Here is a 23,544-nt window from a genome sequence, read left to right on the forward strand (position 1 = left end):
GTGAGCAAGTCGTCTTTCTCGTCGATGCTATGCGACGTTCTGCTCAGGGCACTGCCACATGACATTGTAGCGTATCACAGATCTTGCGCTACACAAGCTGCAAGTTCCGCCAATGTCAACATTCAGCAAGCCACGGAGCTAGAGCGTCTGCTGCAGTTCGTCTCTATTGAACTGGAAAGCCTTGAAAAGAGTGACTTTGGGGAGAAAAAAGTATATGACGAGGCGACTCATTCTAGAGACAATAAGAACCGCCAGTTTGACAATGCGATCCCAACGTCATCAGTGCTTCATAACCAAGCTTCAAAAACACCTCCGGATACGGGCTGCATTTTCTGCAAGTCAACGCAGCATTTGACGTAGTCTTGCCGTACAGACCTATCGCTGTCAGAGAAGAAGAAACTTCTCGCCGCCGACATGCGGTGCTTTCGATGCACCATTAAAGGCCACCGTGCAAAGGATTGCAGACGGAGAATTGCGTGCTCCGGCTGCAGAGGTCGTCATGCGTCTAGTATTTGCGTCCCAGACAAACTAAACCGAAAGGCCCATGAAGACGTGAAAGGCAGCAGTACGACTGTATGCGCAGCTACAACTAAGAGCAACGAAAGAAGTGACGCTTTGACGTGCGTGCTCCTACAGACTTTCCGAGCATGGGCAGTGACAGATTATTCATGCCGTTACATCAGAGGCGTGTTCGACGGAGGAAGTGAACGTACATTCGTAACAGAAGCTCTTTCAAGGTGGTTAAAGTTGAGGTGTCTTGGCTTTGATACCATAGCAACAAACGCTTTCGCCAGTGCGAGCAGTTGCACACCGAAAAGATTTCGCATTGTTGAGCTTCACCTCCAAAGTCAGCATTCCGACGTTGAAGTTGCATTGAGAGCCATCGAGATACCCCACATTTGCCGAGACATATCGATTAACACGATGACTTCTTCGTTCGTCACATCATTCAAAGGAACCGGCCACGATATCGCCGATGAACTGATCCACCCGTCCATTGAAAGAGAAAACGGAGTAAGTGTACTAATTGGCTCAGACCAGATGTGGGCGGTGATGACAGGTGAACTCTCCAGACCGGGAAACGAGGAAACACTCATCGCTATGAACTCAAAGTTCGGATGGATCTTTCAAGGGAGCACCGAGCACTTGTCGTCAAAGCCAGTCAACTCACGAGTCATGAATCTGCAAGCAAGCCAATCGTCTGCAGAAGATGAGCAGTTGTTGAGTCGGCTGGAGTTGCTCCAGAGGGAAGTCGACAAGCTGACAGCCACAGTGGAGAACCTGTTCAAGCAGCGTGATCACTTGCTTTTGGAGAGGGACAGCCAGGCTCGCCAGCTTGCCCTGCTCACTGAAAAACTCAAGGAAAAGGATAAAGATACACAGACTTCCCACTTCACATGCCGAGCTACAGAATCGCACATTGACAAGCTGCAAGACAACCTAAACAGCAAGGAGAGTGATCTTGTGAGGCTCACGTGTCGAGTGAGAGCGTTGGAAGCAGAAGCTGCATCAGCAGCCGAGTCCCATTCCCACCTCCTGCAAGAAAACCAGAGGCTTCACGATAACTTTACACTTGTGGCGAAAGAGCACAAGAACAAGGCATCGGACTTGGAGAATGCTGTACCACAGAAGAAAGAATTTGAACTTCAAATCCAGGAGTATGTGATGAAAGTGGCCAAAATAGAAGAGCTCCTGCGTACAAGGGATCGAGAGAGGGAGGATATTTTGGACCAGTACCGGTCCCTTATCTCGGCCAACGCTGATCTGCTGATTCAGGCCGAGCAGAGCCAGAAAGAACAAGACAGCAGTGATGCCACACTCAATAGCCTGCGTCAGCAGCTTGCACGACACATGAGTGTGACGACAGAGCAGGAGCAGAAGCTGGCTTCACTGGGAGCAACTATGGCAGCCTTGCAAGAGTCCCTGCAGCACAATGCTGCCGAGGGAAGTCGGCTGAAGGAGGAACTTCAGAAGAGCTCAGACATGCGCGCAAGGCTCGTCGAGCAAGTGGAATCGCTTCAGGACCAGCTCGCCAAAGAACAAACTGTCAACAATCATATTTCTTGGCACTTGAGTCGCCTGACGGAAAACTTTTGGAAACGATGGACCAAAGAGTACTTGCTCCAACTTAGATCTGCACACTTCTGTGACACACGGAGCAAGAACAGTGTTAAAGAAGGAGACGTTGTACTTGTACATGCGGAAAACCTTCCACGCCAAATGTGGCAACTCGCAAGGGTGATTGAAGTCTACGCAGGAGAAGATGGACACGTTTGCTCTTGCAAGATAAAAAAGACGGCCTCGTGACGACAAGGGCCATCCAAAGACTGTTTCCGCTTGAACTACAGGCATGACCGCACTTCGGGGCCGGGAATGTGTTGAATTTCCCGCGTTCTTCCTACAAGAAAGAAGAGGACAAGGATCGGACCAGAGAGCGCGGGAGCGCGTTCGAAGGAACTAGCAGCGTTCTTGGACGTTCTGGGCTGAGGCGGACGCTAATAAACGCTTCTCTGCGTCAGGAGTTTTTGTCGGCTGTTCCGTGTGCCACGTACTCTAATAAAAGTTTTAATACAAAAGATACAATCAAGCAATATTTTTCTGACGAAAGGTCAGTTATTGTGACGATAAGACATAACAAAATTAAACGATATATAACAATTTCTGAACACAACTTATGACTATAATTATTAGCATAAGAACAATCGGAATCCATAACGCAATAGTTTCATTACTTGTAAAATATGCCTTATGCCACTGGTTTGGTTTATTTTGTGGAGGCAGAATAAAGGATTATAGAGTAAAAATTATCAGGTGCCAAATAAATAAACATATGAACAAATAAATAAGACAGCGATATCTCAAAAGCGCGAAAGGACTCGATAGCAAATATGAGAACAGCGTGGATTATGTTATTGAGTGGCAAATGCCGCATATGATGACTAAAAATTAATAAGGAAAATGCACAGCATGGACTAGGGAGTTTTACAAATAGCGCAACCACGCGTCTTTTTTTACCCAAATGGACTCACTCTGCTTGCGCTGTTATGTACTCCATTTTCGTTCCTTTGTATAACTTTCTGCGTTGTTTTCTAAGCCAGGTGGTTTGCTTCGACTTGTAAGCTGGTGCCTTTCTCTTAAAGACATCAGTTCGTTGTCTGATATGCGATGATTTCACCAACACTGAAAAAGTGTTCGTTCGGGCACTTGATCAGGAAATGAAGTCCGCGGCAGTCTTATTCCAATTTATTTTGCGGGAGAGTTCTTTGTGGGCGTGCAAAATTACCAGATGGTTCAAACGGGCTTGTCCAGTCGTCGACCGAAAGTAGATTTTCAGTCGCCGAAGGGAAGAAAAGGATCTCTCGAATGTGGTCGAAGAGACCGATATCGCCAACGCAATTTTTTAGCTTAGTCATTTCCGGCAAAAGGTTACGCAGGTGTTCGCCCTTAGCCCCCCGTAAACATATGCACGACGTCCTCAAATGTGTGCAATAATGCCGACCTTTGCTGGCTTAAAATGTCAATCAGCATACCTCTGTGCAAAATCAGGCGGCCTGGTTCAAGGTCGTCTCCGTAGAACTATGTTATATATGCTTCGAGTCTTCCTTCCCTATGGCAAGCTGCTCAATGTGGGACGTATGCTGCCACATATCAGGTGTATACCTGTTGTTTAACAAAGACAGCACTGTGTCAAGTACTTCATAGAACCTCTGGCGGTACAGGTCACTCGATGTTGGAAACACGTGAGCTGAGGAACCTTCTTGATAGCGCCGTGGAGTCTTCTTTCGCCTAGCAGCTAGAACACACGGGTCCTCAACTTCTACTTTTGCTGCCTCTGCCATACATATGTGGGTCACGCGCTTCATTTTGAAGTTAATATCCGCCGAGTTCAAACTTGGGCCATCCGAGATGGCTAGAACCTTTGCGTGCGTTGTCTCCACGCGCGCTTAGTGTTATGTTTCCGCTGGTGCTTATACGGTGAAAAATACGCTTCCTTTACAGCGCGAGACGGGTTCTGGCAAAGTACCGATAAGCAATGTGCTCACTATTGGTTTTATCGCTGGTGCTCATGCTGTGTTTGTAGCCGGTGCACATTGCAACGTCCGCAGCCGCGGAAGAAGCGAGCTCGACGCCAGTTTCTATTTCTCCTTTTATTGCGACAGCAATTGTATCAACACTACAGGCAAATATTCGCTGTCGTCGTCGCCGTGATATTCCGTACAAAGTCCAAAAGTCATATGAGTGAGCGACCCATACACTATGGGTGCGAGAAAAAGCCCCTAACGCTGAGCCGTAACACTTTATGGACATTATCTTCCCACGCGCTCAATATTCGGGTTAGTTGGAGGTCACGTGATCAAATGCGTGCATGGGTAGGAGAGCAGGCGTCTTCTCATCTAGCCCTGCCGCAGCTGCGAATGACTGTGCGCGGTTGACGCTTACGCGACCCGCGTGCCGTATCCAATTGTTGGTCCGTGGAGGCTTGGGCTAGTCGGTACATACTGGTGTGTGTCTCCCTTCTTGTCTTCTTGTTGTGTTTTTTGCGCTGTTTCCCTACGAATTGTTGGTAATCATTGGGGTGTGCAATGATCATGGGCGAGCAGGGATGGCTGCTAACTTCATGCGCGCTGTCTTCCTTCTTAGGCTGTTTTTCTCCGCCCCAAGTGTTGCACATCACATAGCCTAAGTTAAGAGACAGCGGTAATTAGAGATCGCTGACAGAGGCCGTCCTGTAGTGCAGATAAAAATATGCAGATGATGATGATGAATCTAATTTTCGGAGTCGCGGTGAATCGCATCGCTGTACGAACCATTCGACCCCGCTGCCGGCATTCTTTATATTTCCAGCGTTGTGATAGCGACTGGTCGTGGTCATTCAACGAGATATTTACAGGTTTACATGGTCCGTGCATTGCACGGTGTTTGTTATTTTAATTACTAAGTAAATGTTACTACCATTCATATAGGCGATATAACCAACGTACATACTCATGTGAGGGCCGCACTTTTTTGCCGCAGTTCTGACGAGCCTTACATGCGACCGGGCCATTTTATCGAATTTTTCCAATTACAAGTGTGAAATCCGCCGCAAACCTCCGCGATCGCCTCCTCTCGCCATCTATAGTCGTGTACAACTTCAAAAGACAGCGGCATTTGCCCTCAAAGGTGGAAGCACAAGAGCATCCACCAATGGGCGCGCAATCTAGACCGACGTCATGAGCCGGACGGCGGGTGACCCCACCGACGGAGGACATGACAGCTCGCGCTTCGAGCAGGGCCGAGTCGCGTCAGCGGGACTATTTCTTTAGTCGCGGAGACAATCGGCTGCCGCGCTACAGTGATCAGGGCGGCGCGCCTCTCCTGTCTTCTTAAGTTGTAACCGACTTTGTTTTATAGTTGCGACGCGCGAAAGTACATTTCACGGAAAAGTTCACAGTCGACCGCGATCGGAATCGGTGCTGAACGCGATTCCTTCTCGGTTGGATTAAAAAAAATAGTAGCTTTCAAGTTGTGGGTGCGGCTCTTACACGGATTTATACGGGAAAATCTTGCTTCGTGTAATTGGCTTATGCTTCACTATCACTAATATTGCTTCACCTTGATGGCAAAACTGCAGCCTCCTTTTTATTATTATTATTATTATTATTATTATTATTATTATTATTATTATTATTATTATTATTATTATTATTCTGAGTCCTAGTAAAAGCTCTGCTGCGCATGGCTGCTATTGATTCTGGTTTCGCGTGCATTCGGCTTGGCCTCACTTCGGTTACTAAGTTAATTATATTTATTTATGACCTCTGCATGCACGTTGCGATGTTTCTATCCCCGATAAACGTTGTAAATTATTATAAGTTTTTTTTTTCATGAGTCGCTAGCATTACCTACTGGAAAGAGAAGCAATGCTGAGATATGTATCATTCACGTGCATTTCACACACCGTTGATAAAAGACTCTGCCGAAGGGGTCACTGAAGCCTGCAGGTCTTTTTCAGTGTAAAGAAAGCGCGCAACGCAATTTGTAGCGAGTTGAACATACACCAACATATTCATTCTCTAGACATAGGCTATCCATATCATTAGAAATAATTGTTAGTTGGCTACCTTTTTCTCATAGTGAAATATTTCGCGCGCACAATAGACAAGGACGCAGTGACCGTGTCCAGGACAAGCGCTCGTGTGTCCGCCTTCACTGTGTCCTTGTCTATTGAGCGCGCAAAATACTTCACTATGAATACATACCAACTCGCCCAACTATCAGTTCCACCTCTTGCTCTTTAAAGATATAATAAAATTGGTCCTGTGTACACATTGAAATATGTGTCCGTGCCTGGTGTTTACACTGGAAATTAACATAACATGTTGAAGAGAGAAAATATGGATGAAGTAGCCGCCATTGCTGCTTCTAATGCGCTTGTTTTCCTATTGTCAGGATTTTCAGAAATAAAGCGAAAGTAGGAATAAAAGCCGTGCACGTCCGCGTCAACAATGATGCAGTTAGCTTTCAGCCACAACAATATTTTAAGGGAAAATATAGGGGCAACTCAAAAGAAACCATAAACGATTTCGGATAACAGGATTTTGGTAATGACAATTTAGGAGCGGGGGGAGGGGGCTTAGGCATCGCCGGGGGGGGGGGTGCAGTGCCCCCCCCCCCCGGAAAACTCCGGAGGGGGCTCGAGCCCCGGAGCTCCCCCATAGTCGGCGCCTATGGTACGTGTGGTTGGGCCTTAACTGATCTACGCGTTTGCGGCCATCACTTTAAGCAGGCGAATTACTACCACAATAGGTAGTTGTAGCGTGTTCAGCATTCCGGTAAATGGAGGTGGACTGGGCATTTTGCCGGATGGGCTAGAGTCGCAAAGGTCAGCAGCCTGCAGGGGGCAGCCACCTAATGGCGGAAAGCTCATTCAGGCAAGCCCAGAGCTAATACATCAATAACCAAGTGCATTCTAATTTGATGCCTTTGTATGTTTTCGGCAGTCCCGTAATCGGGAACACTTTATCTTTTTAAATGTTTAAAATGTTTTACAGTTAGTTGCAGCAATACTAGCACTGCGTCTAGCTGGTTGAGCTCTGCGCCACCCGGTGGCTGGGCACCGCGCAGGCCACTCACGTTCACGACTTTGACCATCCGTCAAAACGCCCAGCTCGCCCGCATTTGCCAGAACATCGGACACGCTCGGCACTGCGACAGAACACTCGCAACACACGCTACTTGGATAGCTCTCGCTGGGGATCGAAGGCCAGGCGGCTAGCGGAGATGTTGGACAGACTTCGCGAGCTGGATCCAACACACCGGAAATAGACGACACGATGTCACGCCAAGGCGCAGAGCCAGTGAAGGCGGACCTTAGCCCCGATCGTTTCGCGAATGAGTTGAGCAGGAAAATCACGCAACGCATCAGCCTATGTACAACCAGCAGTAGATATTGTAGACACAGACACTAAAACAGGTGTGCTTTTTTCGGGTATCTCCCGGTTCCTCCGGGAATCAGGCAGAACAAACTAGTGCTTTTCTTTGAAGATATTGCTACGCGAACGAAGGATTAAGTGGCGTTGACGCGACGTCGACAATTCATGCTCTCATGTATTATTCTTAAATTATATCGCACATGCAGCTATATATTCCTTGTCGGTTTTTTTTGTGCCAAAAAGAATACCTAAAAGGCAGATTCCAACTGTCACAGCCTTAAGGGCATCCGCTTGGTATTTTGTTAATTGCTCCTTCGAGGAAAAATGCTTGCGGTACTTTTCCCTATGCCGGAACAACCCTCTTCATCGGCTACCACCACCATATCTCTACTTGACAAACGTATTGAATCAGCGTCGGGGCAGATATCTTGCAAGCTTCCTTATGACTGTATGGAACCACTATATCCAGGCACGCAGAAATACTGCTACCCTCTACGCCACTGAGCGAATGCAATACAAAATCTACGGTCGCACAAAAACATGGTTCAGACATTTAGAATTCGCAGAAACAAGAATACAGAGAAAATTAACTACGCCTGCCGACGAGAATTCTCGGAATACACAAGCAATGATGTCATTATTAGGAGGCACATACAATTGTCGCGGTCCTTCCCTCTAATAGTGTCGACGAAGTGGAACGCTAATTTCAGTCGCACGTGCTATGCAGCTGACGCCGCGATTATGGAATCGCTGATGGGGTCGTCTGTCATGCTGTCCGTCTGCTGTGTTGGTGACGCTATGAAAATATTGTAAATAAGCAATAATAAATAGAAGTAGTCAGTGAAATTTTCCAGAAACATCAAATATAAGGTCAGAGGACAAAATTCAGACCGAGAGAATTTTCTATTTGCCGCTACGCTTTCATAGTTTTCCCGGTGCCCGCAGTTTACTCCTGAGGATCGACTAAGTGTAGTCCGGCTAATTGGAGTTGCTTTACTCTAGCAGGGATTGCTGTTTCTGCTTTTTGCTAATTTTGAACTACATATGTCGCCCACTTTTAACCCTATCTACATGGTAAATGGAATATGTGAATTATTTTGGAATCCATGGGCATCCTTTCTCATTTCCTTGCTTTTTTATAGGCGCCGCACCTTGTTCGTCGTCTCTGCAAATTTTTACATCTGTCTAGTAGCAACCACCGCGTCTCGTAAACATTCGCTGAACTATTTAATTATTCTCTCCTTCTACACCGCATAAGACAGCGACGTAAAACACACCTTAAATATAGCTATCGAATAGATTAGTGCAAGTGGCACGAATTTGGTACGGACACAAGTGTAGACTCCTTTCGAATGCCAAAAACTACCTGCTTCATTGTTGTTAAGAACAAGCATGTCTTCTGGAATAAACGGAATTGTACGAGGAATGTAGAAAACTATTGAATGTAGGATTGAGTTCATGACTTAATAAATAAGGCAATCGGTCTATTTGGTGCGACTTCATGATTTTATGCAGTGCGAACGTGTCGCCAGTAGGGAAGTGACCAATCGCAAGCGCTTGTAGATCCTCGCTCCTGTGTCTATGTCATGTTTGCCAGGCCTGAAACCATGGAATCACACCAACTAGCGCAGCCACCTTATTTCTTAGGTGTCAAACACTATGCTACATTGAATACGTCTTCCACTTACCGTACACAGTTCTTTTATGTCTTAGAAGAAAATATTTGTCTTTAACAGAAATGAAGCATGTAGTTTGTGGTGTTCGAGAGGTCAGATTTCTTTTTGGAGCACGCAACAACCGCCATAAATACACAATCAAAGTTTCACACGCGTTGACTAGCCTTAAACATAAATATTTGTAGCCAGCATACCAAGATCGTCGCTAACATTCAAACGAAAATTAGGCGTCGACATCCATATGTTTTATTCGTATTCGTTCGCGTGACGTTCAGCCTGACCTTTATCGCTCCACATGTGCTACAATGGAATCACTGACACCGACCGACTTGGTTGCATATAGCGCCGCTCCAGATATATGTGACGTCATCGTATTCAAGAATTGACAAGGTATAAAACTAAGAGCGCCATGCCATCATTTCGGAACAGCTATTCCGCAGATTTATGTACGGACGAAATGAGAATAGTGCAAGGAAGAACACCGGCGCCATATGGTATACTTCTATTTGTTTTTACTAGCATCTTGCACGAAAGTTATCAAGCGCCACGAGGTGGAGAACCCCGCATTGACTTCGAAAAAGCCTACTTTAATTATCAAGACATCCATAAGGTAAGAAAAGGCCACTCAGTGGTCTCATTTTGGCTAATAAATGTTGTTGTGATATCTTCGTGAAAACGCTGCCAATGTCTAATACGCAGCAGCAAGTTGTAGTTTCCCGTCGTGTTTGCACGGAGCTTTCACTTATCATTGCATCGTCCTGTCGTGTGCAGTGAAGTGACGTTCATGAGAACTGACATTTGAGTAACTTGTTACACATGCATGGCGGAAAACAGTTAAACAATGCATGAGCGCCGGTATTTGTCTTTTTTTTTACTAGCACCGGCAGCCCACTGACTATGGCATTACGCTGCTGAGCTCAAGGTCATGGGTTGCAACCCGGCCACCACGGTCGCACTCCGATAGACGCGGAATGCAAAGACGTTCGTGTACCGTGCATTCGGTGCGCCTTAAAGAATCACAGGTGGCCAAATTTAACCCAAAGCCTATTGCACTAACAAAGTACGGTTGAAGCGTTTCCAAAACGAACCAGTTGAAGATTCATTTACCGTTGGTTGAAGTTAATTTTTGCAGTAAACATGCAAAGGATAATACCAGAACAGGGAAATGAGTAAGAACATGTACATCAATATACGTTTTTTATGGGCTCAACTATGCAACGTAATATGAATGTTAAAACCCCTACATTATATAGTATAATGTAACTGCGAAATATTTTTCTATAAACTTCTGTATTCAACATTAGCCTACACCACAAAATGGTTTTTATACATAAGTTGCATGAAGAGCTTTAAAGCTGTTTTACACATCTACGCTCACTCAAGTCGCCGAAAAATTCATCAAATCACAAAGTTTGGGAAGTGTTCTTTTCAGCAGCTACGTGCGACTTTCTCAAATTTCCAATGTAACGCATGTATTTCAAGCAAACTTGTTGCGTATTGCTTCAAATGTAATTCAGTGACGGCTACATACAGCTCGTGAAACACTCAATGTCGTTTCAACGAAATGTTTAGTTTCGTAGAATTTCACCTTGCCAAGTTGGTTCGTGTCTTCGCGAATCACCTTAATAGAAATTTGAGAGGGATCATGTCAACTATTGCGAGTTTTCTGCGATTATATTTGGTAGAACGTTGGCTGTTTTCGTTGGCGCGTGTGTAATGTCAAAAAGATGTTACTTTGTCTTGAGATGTTACTGGCGACAGTGAACTATGGTTTTTATGGTCTTATCAAGGCAACAATTTCAAATGCAACGCGCCTTTTTATACGAATTCGCGCGTACAAGTCATTCATATGCACTCATAGAGACAGATATAGAAACAGAGAAAAGACAGGAGGTCCAAACGGAAAGCATCTGTCTGCTACCGTGCACAAGGGAGGGGGGAAAGAGATTTAAAGAGGTAACAAGGGAGAAAGATGCGTAAGAAAGCGGAAATGGAAGCCTAATATTGTTCTGTGGATTACGTTGCTGGTCACAGTCCGCAAGAAACGAACTAGCGCTGCAGCTGTCGTTTCTTTACACATGACAGATAACAGATATAAGTATGACGGCGGCATGAATGCCAGTTAAAATTGCTGCAATGGCGCGATTACATTTTCAAATACGGCAAAGTTTTCAGAGGGCTGCACAAGGATTACCTGATAGCCGCTACACAACAATTTGGCGTGTTGACCGATGGCCGCGAACGACGGCAGTGAACGGCTTCCCTAAATATGCATGGTAGCAATTTTTTCGACAGAATCACAGGTTTATTTTATTACTGTCAATATGGCATCGTCCTAATTTTGTGGCCGGGACGTGTGGACAAGCATACCAAGAGTCGACAAAAAAGAAGTCACCAAACTTCAGCGATTCCTCCGGCTATGAACTCATTTACTGCGACAGCAGCATTTTCCCACAATGAAGACCACAATCTTGCTCTTGTTCCTTTGTGAAATGGCGCACAAAAAAGGAGTCACCAAACTTCAGCGATTCCTCCGGCTATGAACTCATTTACTGCGACAGCAGCATTCTCCCACAATGAAGAGCACAATCTTGCTCTTGTTCCTTTGTGAAATGGCGCACAAAAAAGGAGTCACCAAACTTCAGCGATTCCTCCGGATATGAACTCATTTACTGCGACAGCAGCATTCTCCCACAATGAAGACCACAACCTTCCTCTTGTTCCTTTGTGAAATGGAGCACAAAAAAGGGGTCACCAAACTTCAGCGATTCCTCCGGCTATGAACTCATTTACTGCGACAGCAGCATTCTTCCACAATGAAGACCACAATCTTGCTCTTGTTCCTTTGTGAAATGGCGCTCAAAAAAGGAGTCACCAAACTTCAGCGATTCTTCCGGCTATGAACTCATTTACTGCGACAGCAGCATTTTCCCACAATGAAGACCACAATCTTGCTCTTGTTCCTTTGTGAAATGGCGCTCAAAAAATGAGTCACCAAACTTCAGCGATTCCTCCGGCTATGAACTCATTTACTGCGACAGCAGCATTTTCCCACAATGAAGACCACAATCTTGTTCTTGTTCCTTTGTGAAATGGCGCACAAAAAAGGAGTCACCAAACTTCAGCGATTCCTCCGGCTATGAACTCATTTACTGCGACAGCAGCATTCTCCCACAATGAAGAGCACAATCTTGCTCTTGTTCCTTTGTGAAATGGAGCACAAAAAAGGGGTCACCAAACTTCAGCGATTCCTCCGGATATGAACTCATTTACTGCGACAGCAGCATTCTCCCACAATGAAGACCACAATCTTCCTCTTGTTCCTTTGTGAAATGGAGCACAAAAAAGGGGTCACCAAACTTCAGTGATTCCTCCGGATATGAACTCATTTACTGCGACAGCAGCATTCTCCCACAATGAAGACCACAATCTTGTTCTTGTTCCTTTGTGAAATGGCGCACAAAAAAGGAGTCACCAAACTTCAGCGATTCCTCCGGCTATGAACTCATTTACTGCGACAGCAGCATTCTCCCACAATGAAGAGCACAATCTTGCTCTTGTTCCTTTGTGAAATGGAGCACAAAAAAGGGGTCACCAAACTTCAGCGATTCCTCCGGATATGAACTCATTTACTGCGACAGCAGCATTCTCCCACAATGAAGACCACAATCTTCCTCTTGTTCCTTTGTGAAATGGAGCACAAAAAAAGGGGTCACCAAACTTCAGCGATTCCTCCGGCTAAGAACTCATTTACTGCGACAGCAGCATTCTCCCACAATGAAGACCACAATCTTGCTCTTGTTACTTTGTGAAATGGCGCTCAAAAAAGGAGTCACCAAACTTCAGCGATTCCTCCGGCTATGAACTCATTTACTGCGACAGCAGCATTTTCCCACAATGAAGACCACAATCTTGCTCTTGTTCCTTTGTGAAATGGCGCACAAAAAAGGAGTCACCAAACTTCAGCGATTCCTCCGGCTATGAACTCATTTACTGCGACAGCAGCATTCTCCCACAATGAAGAGCACAATCTTGCTCTTGTTCCTTTGTGAAATGGCGCACAAAAAAGGAGTCACCAAACTTCAGCGATTCCTCCGGATATGAACTCATTTACTGCGACAGCAGCATTCTCCCACAATGAAGACCACAATCTTCCTCTTGTTCCTTTGTGAAATGGAGCACAAAAAAGGGGTCACCAAACTTCAGCGATTCCTCCGGCTATGAACTCATTTACTGCGACAGCAGCATTCTTCCACAATGAAGACCACAATCTTGCTCTTGTTCCTTTGTGAAATGGCGCTCAAAAAAGGAGTCACCAAACTTCAGCGATTCCTCCGGCTATGAACTCATTTACTGCGACAGCAGCATTCTCCCACCATGAAGACCACAATCTTGCTCTTGTTCCTTTGTGAAATGGCGCACAAAAAAGGAGTCACCAAACTTCAGCGATTCCTCCGGCTATGAACTCATTTACTGCGACAGCAGCATTCTCCCACCATGAAGACCACAATCTTGCTCTTGTTCCTTTGTGAAATGGCGCACAAAAAAGGAGTCACCAAACTTCAGCGATTCCTCCAGATATGAACTCATTTACTGCGACAGCAGCATTCTCCCACAATGAACACCACAATCTTGCTCTTGTTCCTTTGTGAAATGGCGCACAAAAAAGGAGTCACGAAACTTCAGCGATTCCTCCGGCTATGAACTCATTTACGGCGACAGCAGCATTCTCCCACCATGAAGACCACAATCTTGCTCTTGTTCCTTTGTGAAATGGCGCACAAAAAAGGAGTCACCAAACTTCAGCGATTCCTCCGGATATGAACTCATTTACTGCGACAGCAGCATTCTCCCACAATGAAGACCACAATCTTGCCATTGTTCCTTTGTGAAATGGCGCACAAAAAAGGAGTCACCAAACTTCAGTGATTCCTCCGGATATGAACTCATTTACTGCGACAGCAGCATTCTCCCACAATGAAGACCACAATCTTGTTCTTGTTCCTTTGTGAAATGGCGCACAAAAAAGGAGTCACCAAACTTCAGCGATTCCTCCGGCTATGAACTCATTTACTGCGACAGCAGCATTCTCCCACCATGAAGACCACAATCTTGCTCTTGTTCCTTTGTGAAATGGCGCCCAAAAACGAGTCACCAAACTTCAGCGATTCCTCCGGATATGAACTCATTTACTGCGACAGCAGCATTCTCCCACAATGAAGACCACAATCTTGCTCTTGTTTCTTTGTGAAATGGCGCACAACAAAAGGAGTCACCGAACTTCAGCGATTCCTCCGGCTATGAACTCATTTATGAGTTCATTTACGATTCCTCCGGCTATGAACCCACAACGGGGGATAAGCCATGAATCGGGCGGTCAAAAGGCTGTTAATTTTTTTCGTTGCCTGCTTCTCCCTAAAAAAATTTGGGTTCGCCCGTTACAGGGAACTGGACGAGGACACAGTGGTTATCAGGCGCATTCTAGAAGGGAGAGGCGCGGTAGTATAAAAGCTTAATAAATTAACGTAAAACTTGAAAAAATTATATTTATGTCATATAAAAGGGTAAACAGTAATATAAATACGTGACAGATAAAGAAGTTTTGATTTCTTTGTGATTTACGCAACTTATTTTCATATGACAAAGTAATGGTTGACTTTATTTAAAATTACACATATACAGGGTCTCTGTGATGGGAAACCCAACAAGCTTGCCGGTGTTTCCGTAGGGCCCAGGATCCTTTCCATAATGACACGGCACTCGGGAGCTTTTTACACAAAACACAGACTTTATACAGACACGATAATACGATACAGACGCTTTACATTCACACGGACTACAGTTTGGAAGTCATTGGTCCTTGCATATAAACAAGTGCCTAGCACTCATGTGTCACCACTCGCCCGTGTGCATCGTCGTTGCGGTGCCCGTGACGGTGGTCGTTGTGGCTGCGTGGCTGCTGTCGGGCACCAGCTCAGCTGGTTTCATGTTGCGACGGCCACGTCCTACCCCGTCACCACCTCGCCGCACCTTGTCGCGACGTCGAAGCAGGGAAACAGCAGGCCGGTAGAGCACCAGGCCACTGCTGTAACTGGCCAGTAACGTCTGACTTGCAACGCCTCGGCCGCTAGAACAGCGGGCTCGGTCGGCGGACAGGTAGCTCAGGCGCCCCGGTGGCCAGCAGGAAGCACTGCACCAGGCCGCTATGACAGCAGGCCGCTGACGCACAGGAGAGCAGAGCCACGAGCGGGATATCCCTTACGACCAGGTCCGCACGGTAGCAGGACACGCGGTCGCCAGTCCTCGGGCTCGCTCAGCAGGCAGGTAGCTCAGGCGTCCCGGTCCCAGCAGGAAGCACTGCACCAGGCCGCTATGAACAGCAGGCCACTGGTGCGCAGGAAAGCCCAGCCACGAGCGGATCTCCGACCAGGTCCGCACGGTAGCAGGACAGCCGGTCGCCGGTACACGAGCCTTAAACCGCCGTTCTGCGAGCTGACGTTTGAGGTTGCCGCTCGCTCTCACGCTCTGCGTGCTCTCGTGCCGCTTCTTTGTTCGTCGCACGTGTCGTCTTTGCTATCACCATCACCGATTCCCTTCTTGTTACCACCATTCCAAGCTGGTCTTCTCACCACCGCACGCCACTATGCACATCATCACAGTATCCTATCATGCACCAAGATTTAAAAATATGCAAATGCCACATGGATGAACAAAACCAAGGTAATGTTGTTTGCCGTCGCTTGTAGATACTCTGATTATTTTTGCATTCCGCCTAATTACATAATTAGTCTTCATTTATTATTCAACTTCTCGAACATTATAATTAGATGAAAAGTCTCAATGAGAAAATTGTAGAGCAACATGAAAAACTCCCGATACAGCTTTCTGTTGCTCAATACGTACTACATAAAAGTGTTTTTCCGAGCGTAAAAGAAGCCCGCGAATACATGCAAAATTGTCGCGCGACTGGCCGCTCGAGGCCCTTTTGATCAAGAGGACAGCGAACAGCTTGTTGCATTCTCGTAGCACAAATGTAGTTTTTTAAACGTCGGGCCTACTTAGCTGAAACGCCCTGTATAGCTGAAGTAATGGAAATCTCAGAATGACCCCTACGGTTTCATAATAAATTAATCTTCACCGCCCGAGCCCAAGCGCTCGCGGCCGAAGCCTAGGCCGGGGCTGAGGCCCACCCTGAATTAAGTTCGCAGAGCTCTCAATAAAGTTGTTCAATCAATCAATCAATCACAACAGTGCGTCAGTACATATCTTGAATGATAGTCACTTTAACGTATACAACCATTGTCAGATGGATTCTGGTGGCATTTTTTTCTTTTATACATTTATTTTGAGCTGAACGATCTAACCACAATAACGTGTCATGGTCATTTGTTACCATGCAGGCGCAAGCGTAGTTGAAGTGTGCATCAACTCTTATCCTCAATCAGTTTTATATTCAATAGTCAGCGCTTGAGTTGGTGTCTACGCCTTCCTTTGTCTTTTTCAGTGCGGGAGCGCTGAGGTGCAAATTTGTCGGCGTTGCCGGCGTGGTAAATTCAAAGCCAAAACCAAATTCGTAGCTATAAACCCGCTAATTAGCAAGGCGCAGTATCGCTGGTTGCACAGTATTTGGTGAAGAAAAGCGAAAAAAAAAGCAGGGAAGAACTGCGTACTGAATCGTCAGAGGCATGGATCACTTTATTAGATGAGCCAGATAGAGAGAATACCAGATTAACACTATATAATATAGTAACGCGTAAGTAGCTCACATAGGTCACCACACCGATTCAAAGTTAATGCCATTAGAAATTATTATCATCATTATCAAAGTCTTAGACATGTTGCTACAGCACAGAAACTATGGTATTGCTGATATTTACAAAGTTTTGTAAGACAGGTATTTCTACGAATAGATTTAAGTCAGTGGCTAAAGGCATGTCCGACTTATCTCTTGGAATTCATTGATGATACGTCACAATGGGCCCAGTAGCCTTATTTAGGGGAGTACGTGCGACGTGTGAGTAATTCCGGCAACTCTCATGTTTAGATATGATACATCGGACTATGCGTTCAAATTAATCATACAAACTTTGAAGAATGTGATTATTCTGGCGATAAACACCGCGGTCGGCTCCTATTTCTGCAGGGAGATCCATCGTTTGCCTGGTAATTTCGAATGGTAAATATATTCTGCACATGATCAAGACAATCGACATTGATGTGATGGGCCCCGGGATATTTGAAGCAGTGTTGTCACTGCGTGGATTGAGTATGCATTTAGTCTCTGCAGCTGCGCAATTACGCTATCAACGTACGGTGGAGATCATCGCTGCCAGCTGTAACAGATGAACAGCGTAAGCTGTTATGGGCTCATTCCAGTAGCCGTTTCGGTTTGCTACGGTGTCCGCCGCCGCCGGCGGACACCCGAGCCTCCGCCAGTATGGTGGCACCATCTAGGTAAGGCGCCTGCAAACGCAGCATGCGCAGGCGAAGACGACGAGATGCGATTCAGACGAGGCGCGCAGTCACACACAAAAAAACGCGATCCCCAGGTATAGTGCCTATCCGAGCCTCCACCAGTATGGTGGCGCCATCTAGTTATGGTGCCTGAAAATGCAGCGTGCGCAGGCGCAGACGACGAGGTGCGATTCAGACGAGGCGCGCAATCAACGCGATTCCGATGTGAGATGTGCGCCACGTATTTTGGATACCTCTTTGGTACACTTTATGGCGTCTCTTCGCAAGGTACGAACCGCTTATGAAGAAGCGAATCGTAGAGCTACGAGCGCCGCTACAACCAGGCATCATCAGGGCTCAGCATGACTGCTGTGCAGAAACTATTACAAGCCGCAGCTCGGCGTCGACGCCGGGCGGACAGTTCAGATCGTTCTCGTCAAAACGAGGCGAAGAGACATTGTCGCGAAGACCCTGGTGTGCGTGGTGCTGAAATTGGAGTTACTCTTGAGCCGCTCCACCAGCTTACGCTTTGACTGTGCTGCGTGTGCCGCACAGGCCTGTTACGTTTTGTTAGGAAATCGGCATTCCACACAAATCTGCTACAGGAGGCTCTCGATGTGCATATGCGGACTGGAACCAATTCACGGATATACGTCATTTCAGCTTCATGACCTCGCGATTCTAATGGTACATGAACTGCATAGTGACCGGAGAAAAGTATATCCATCGCGGCTTAATGAACGCTACTAATGAAGTCGGTAGAAATAATTTGATGTCAGTGCTTTTACTTGGCAAACGAATTAATGGCGATACGTTGCGAGATGAGTCATGTCGTGAGCAGATCAGCACGTACCTTGTCCGTCGACGGAGCGCGAGGGCGTGAGCATTTTGGCTATTATGAAAAGTGCCACTAGTCATCCAGAAGTTCCTCGACGAACTAATGATCCGGATGAGTATTTGGATCCCTCCCGTCAACACCCAACCACCGCTTGTTTCTTTCTCTCATCGACTAGCGCCAGCACATATCTGCCCGTTTTTTCGCGGGTGTAGCGACTGCTGCAGCAAGGACCGCATTAGCACTCTCCCTGCTACGTGAATAAGGTTTTGCGTGTGCATGAAAACTTGCGAAAAAAATTCTCTTTGGTGCCTCACGAGGCATTCCTAATACAATGCCTTCCGTTCACAACGGGAATATCTAGCACAAGGCGAGATGCTTCAGCAGCAAGTTGCGGTATGACCGTAAATTTGTTTCCCACACTGATCCTCGAGCGACGGACAAGAGCGCCCGTATTGCACATATAGAGAGAAGAGTTTTGAGACAGCACCAGTGATAACTGGGTTTCCTGGTTGGTCTGTTAAAATCACATCCTCGAAGTATGACCTTCGGCCAACTTTGCCCCTTACCCTGATCTGTGAAATATTGGGAAGTGTGAGTCCTAAACCCGAAACGTGGGAGGAAAAGACTAAGAAATCTTCGTTTTAAATTATTGTGCTGATTTCGAATTCTCTTTATAGACAGCATTACTCCAACACACTTCAAGCAGGATTCCAGAACTTCTGGCAATAGTCTAGCCTGCTGCAGATTAACAGATGTACCTATAGACCTTTTCACAAACCGACGTTTGAGCAGCGCCATTGGCCGACACGAGCGACGTCTAGCGCCGCCGCCATTTTGGACTGTGCGCCTTGCGAGAGCAGGCCGGCCGCACTTCGGTTGGGTGATCTTCGCCGCGCATTATTTCGATTGTTTTCTTCCGCTTCGCTTGTCTTGTGCCGCTTGACTTGTTACATGTTTCACGTGCTCGCGTAAGCGCTCAGTCTAGTGTGCCATGGCAACAGCAAGCCCAGCCAGTGGCTGTGGTGTTTCTTCGTCGGTAGCGGCGGCAGCCGCGTCTGCTTCGTCGAGACCTGGCGTGCTAATCAGCGGTATATTTCATTGTTATTGCTGGGCACATATGACCGTATCGTCGATTGAATCTGATCACCATTACGTTTCGCGATTAGAGGGTTGCCTCATTTAGCGAAAGCAGGCGCGTACGTAGCTGTCGGGCAATGCTTATAGAACCAGGCGCCGGCAGCCCGACGACGCGTGTCAGTGGTTGGTAGATATGCGGTGGTTACTCCATACGCTTCCGACGCAACTGAAGAGCTCAATCATGCAAAATTTATTGGATCTGGCGCGGCGCAGGGTGCTTATAACCATATGTCAAAGCATAAAGCGTGGCGACCGACGCGCGGCAGTGATCACAGATGCCAGCGCGACTGATACAGCCCAGGTGCTAGATTTTTATTTTTAGTATTTATTTATTTATACATACTGTCAATCCCAATAGGGATTATAACAGGACTTGTTATAAAGATATATTTGTTTACATATATTTTACGTTTGTTTACCTGGGATGGCTTTTCTTTCGAATGTCTGAATTTGGAACAAGCTTCGCTCACGGTGAACCTTAACGTAGATCGTGCGCGAAGTTTGTATTGAAGATATCGCGTACGGCAAGAATTGTTCGTGTGCGCTATCTCTGAAGCAAAATAAGCCATTAATATTGCAGCGTTAGGGCCATCTCTGCTCTTTCTCTTGTTTCCCTTACACCGTCTCACTGTGCTATGTTCATAATAAAGTAATGTCGAGTCTTAACAAATGTCGAATAAATACATATGCATATGACTGTTAACCACTAATGACTGTGAGTGAAAAGCGCTTAGTGGTCAGCGAAGCAATCTCTGCACGCACGTAAGTATTTCACTTGATCGACTGTGCGAATTTTTTTTCGTTACTGTTATTCTTGGAAGCATGATGCTATTGTCCGCGCACCCATGCGAATACCGTTTTTTTACGTTCTTACTTGCGCGGGCGCGCATTTCTACGCCACGCACAGTTAGCGCATTATGGTTCCCGAACTTTAACACTGGCGCTAGGCCGCACTGATGAGGTTGACACGTTCGTTTTTGCATTCTCTTGCTGCCCAAGCACATAGACAACGCTCAAAGATGGGTGCTCGATGCAGCACCACACTGTTGAAGTTAATTACCTTTATCGGCAGGGCCGCGTAGGGTGCGTGTGAACGCAGAGACGATGTTTTGGTGGACACAGGGTCTGCATACATCTTCCATAGGACACGATTTTTCCAGATCGTTGCGAAGTGTATTTACCGACTAGTTCTCTCGCAGAGTGCTCCAATTTGTCTTATACCGGTGTCACACGGCCACTTTTGATAGCGATCGAGACCGATCTGGATCGGAATGTTCGACCGCGATTGGCTCCCTTCCGCAGATTGAGCAAAGAATCCAATGGCGACCAAGAAATTTGACCCATATCGGGCTCGATCACGATCAAAAGTACGCCGTGTGACCCCCGTATTAGGCACTGGAATGAAGTCGTGTTTGAAAGAATAACAAATGTAGCCTCTGCCACTACATACGAGAAAATATTGCATCGAGGAGCTGACAATTCTCGCAACCTGTTGGGAAATGTGCCGAAAAGAGTTTACCAAAATGCGGTATTTTACTGATGTGTGCATTGGTTCACATTAGACTGAAATGCCAAGTCCTCAGGTGATGCAGGAAACCGGCGAAGCGTGAACATACCACATCGCGGCAGTGGTCTCGCGGAGTGCTGTGTTGTGGACACACTTAGTCCCTAAAATCGTTATTTTCCGCTGGTTGTTTGTGCACCCATAAACTGCACAGTGCTGGCCTGTAGCCTTTTGATGAGTATATATGCCATTATTTACGAGCGTAAGTCATTCGTGACAAAAATAAACGGAAACATCGAAGGAAAGCTACCACTCCGCAATGCAAGCGCAAGGCAAGCTCACAGTCCAGACCGAACAGGCTACACTGACACATACTCTCCACGCCAGACCGTCGGGAGCGCCCTCGTGAAAACGTCTATATGTGGTCGGTTTTTACATCCTGACTGAACCGATTTTCAGTGCATCCTGAAGCATTCATTTAATCTTGCCGAATCTGCGCAGAACTATGGCGCTATAACGTAAGCCCACCTCCCTGCTCTCTCTATTCTTTCTGATTTTATTCCAATCTCCCGACGTCAAATTTACGCAACCGCTGATCCAAGCGCGGGCGGTGACCCACAGCGTGGTTGAACAGCCCAATCCAACGCTTTCCTCGTTTGTGGAAGATGACGTGTTTGGTTCAAAAGCAAATAGCATTGCCTACTGTGAGAGCTTTTCCTTTTCTATTTGGCTGGCCAGAGGCGAGGAGCACGCAGGAGTGAAGACGGTTTCCGTGGATCAGAGCTAGCGCAGTGAAAGTGGGTAAGGAAACCGGGTGAGGAAACCACGTGACGAGAGTGGTCCCGGCGTCTCTGATTTCTCCGCTTCCCCTTGATTCGCTTGAGGTGGCTCGTCGGCTATTGCAGCGGCGAGCAACGGGGCGTTCGAGATGCCGCAGCGACGGATCCTTAGTGAAGAAGAGTTGGTATAGCGATGCCGTATACGTGCCCAAAAGGCTCGACAACGTTATACTGCAACGCCATTTTTTAATTACGCGCAAGGAAATCCCTTCTCTGCAGCAGGTTTGAGTAGCCAGCGCCAGATGGACCAGTGCGCAGCCGCCTACTATTCCTTTCGGAGCGTGGCCGTCTGCGATAATAATGTCCTTTTTCTTCGGCATAATAATGCATTTTAGTGCGTACCCGTCACTTTGACGTGGTGAGCTTTCGCGGTTTTATGACGTCGCCTGAAAGACAAGCGACGTGGACGCGACCCAAAAACATTTGACCGACAGCGGAGGGCTAATTGCAACAAAGGCGTAGTATATAAACCAAATTTTCACTTCTTGTTGGGCCTCATCCTGCATAATCAGTATGTATAAGTCCTTTACAGATAGATAGTTTTCACCGTTTCTATGACGCGTTGTCAGACATACGAAGTGGGTGTTGCCCGTAAATTTTTCACCAAACGCAGCGCGCTAATTACGAAAATGCGTCGTTGCTCAGCTCATATACGCAAATTGGCATATTTAACCTTCGTCCGCCCACAGCTCGAATTTGCTTCGTCCATCTGCTTCGTCCATCGTTCAGTTTCACCTCACCCGATTGGCCTATATTGACCTAGGCCTCAATATCGGTGCGGCTTGGGCAATCGCGTGAGATGAAACCGGACGTCGGCTTTTCGAACGCGTAAAAGATAGCGGCCCTGGTCGCCTCATCAAGAGTATTTAATTTCAATGCTGGAAGTCGTACAATACACAGCCACTCCATTCATTTCACGTAACTGACCGCCATTCGAGTATAACAAACAATAAGCTAGACATTCAGTTGCCGTTGTGTTGCTCTTTTATGGTTAATATACATACATATATTCATAGCTTAACGCCTTCCACACTTTCACTTGACAAACCATTACGCACATCAAAGCGCCTTCAAATCACGTGAGCATCAACCGCATATATGGTAAAACTAAAGCTTTCAATTCATCAGTTTCGCCACAAGCCATCGGACTTTGGAACGATCTTCCAGATATCTTTGTTTCAATCACTAACCGCGAGCGTTTCCGCGAGCATTATGCGAACTGAGAATGTATAATGATGCGTTTTTTTTCTGTTTACTGTTACTTTTCTTTCTCCTTGTTCATGCTCATCACGTATTTTGTTGTAGGATCGCCAATCCCTCAATGCTCCGACCGGATCCTGTCATGTACCTTTAATGAAAAAGTTCGGCAGCAGGTTACACTCCTGTAACACGTGAAGGCGAAAGCCTGCTGCCCACGGGGTAATGCATTAAGTTATACGATCGGAGGAATCAGACTCCTGGCAGATAGGCAGGAGGGCAGCGACACCCAGGAGGGCGGCGCGGCGCATGCGTACGCGGTCTCCTCTTAGCCAGCTCCCTCCCTTCCCGACCCCCGCCTCTCTTCTCTCCGCGGCGCGCTGAGCCAGGAGAAAAAAAAAGGCGAAAGCTTGCACTAGGCCGCTTAAAGCGCAAGACGCAGCGAAGCTACCCGATCGATTGCGACTCTTGTTTGTAGCTAGGA

General features: G+C 46.6%; 1 long non-coding RNA gene across 1 annotated transcript in view; it reads left to right on the forward strand.

The window, feature by feature from the left end:
- Window positions 1-9,517: 9,517 nt before the first annotated feature.
- The window catches only part of LOC125944815 (uncharacterized), a 61,842-nt gene continuing 47,815 nt past the window's right edge, over window positions 9,518-23,544 (forward strand). Inside the window, exon 1 of the long non-coding RNA XR_007466523.1 lies at window positions 9,518-9,701. This is a non-coding gene — a long non-coding RNA (uncharacterized LOC125944815). The remainder of the gene's footprint in view (window positions 9,702-23,544) is intronic.

Source organism: Dermacentor silvarum, chromosome 4, assembly GCF_013339745.2.
Source record: "Dermacentor silvarum isolate Dsil-2018 chromosome 4, BIME_Dsil_1.4, whole genome shotgun sequence".
Lineage (NCBI taxonomy): Eukaryota > Metazoa > Arthropoda > Arachnida > Ixodida > Ixodidae > Dermacentor > Dermacentor silvarum.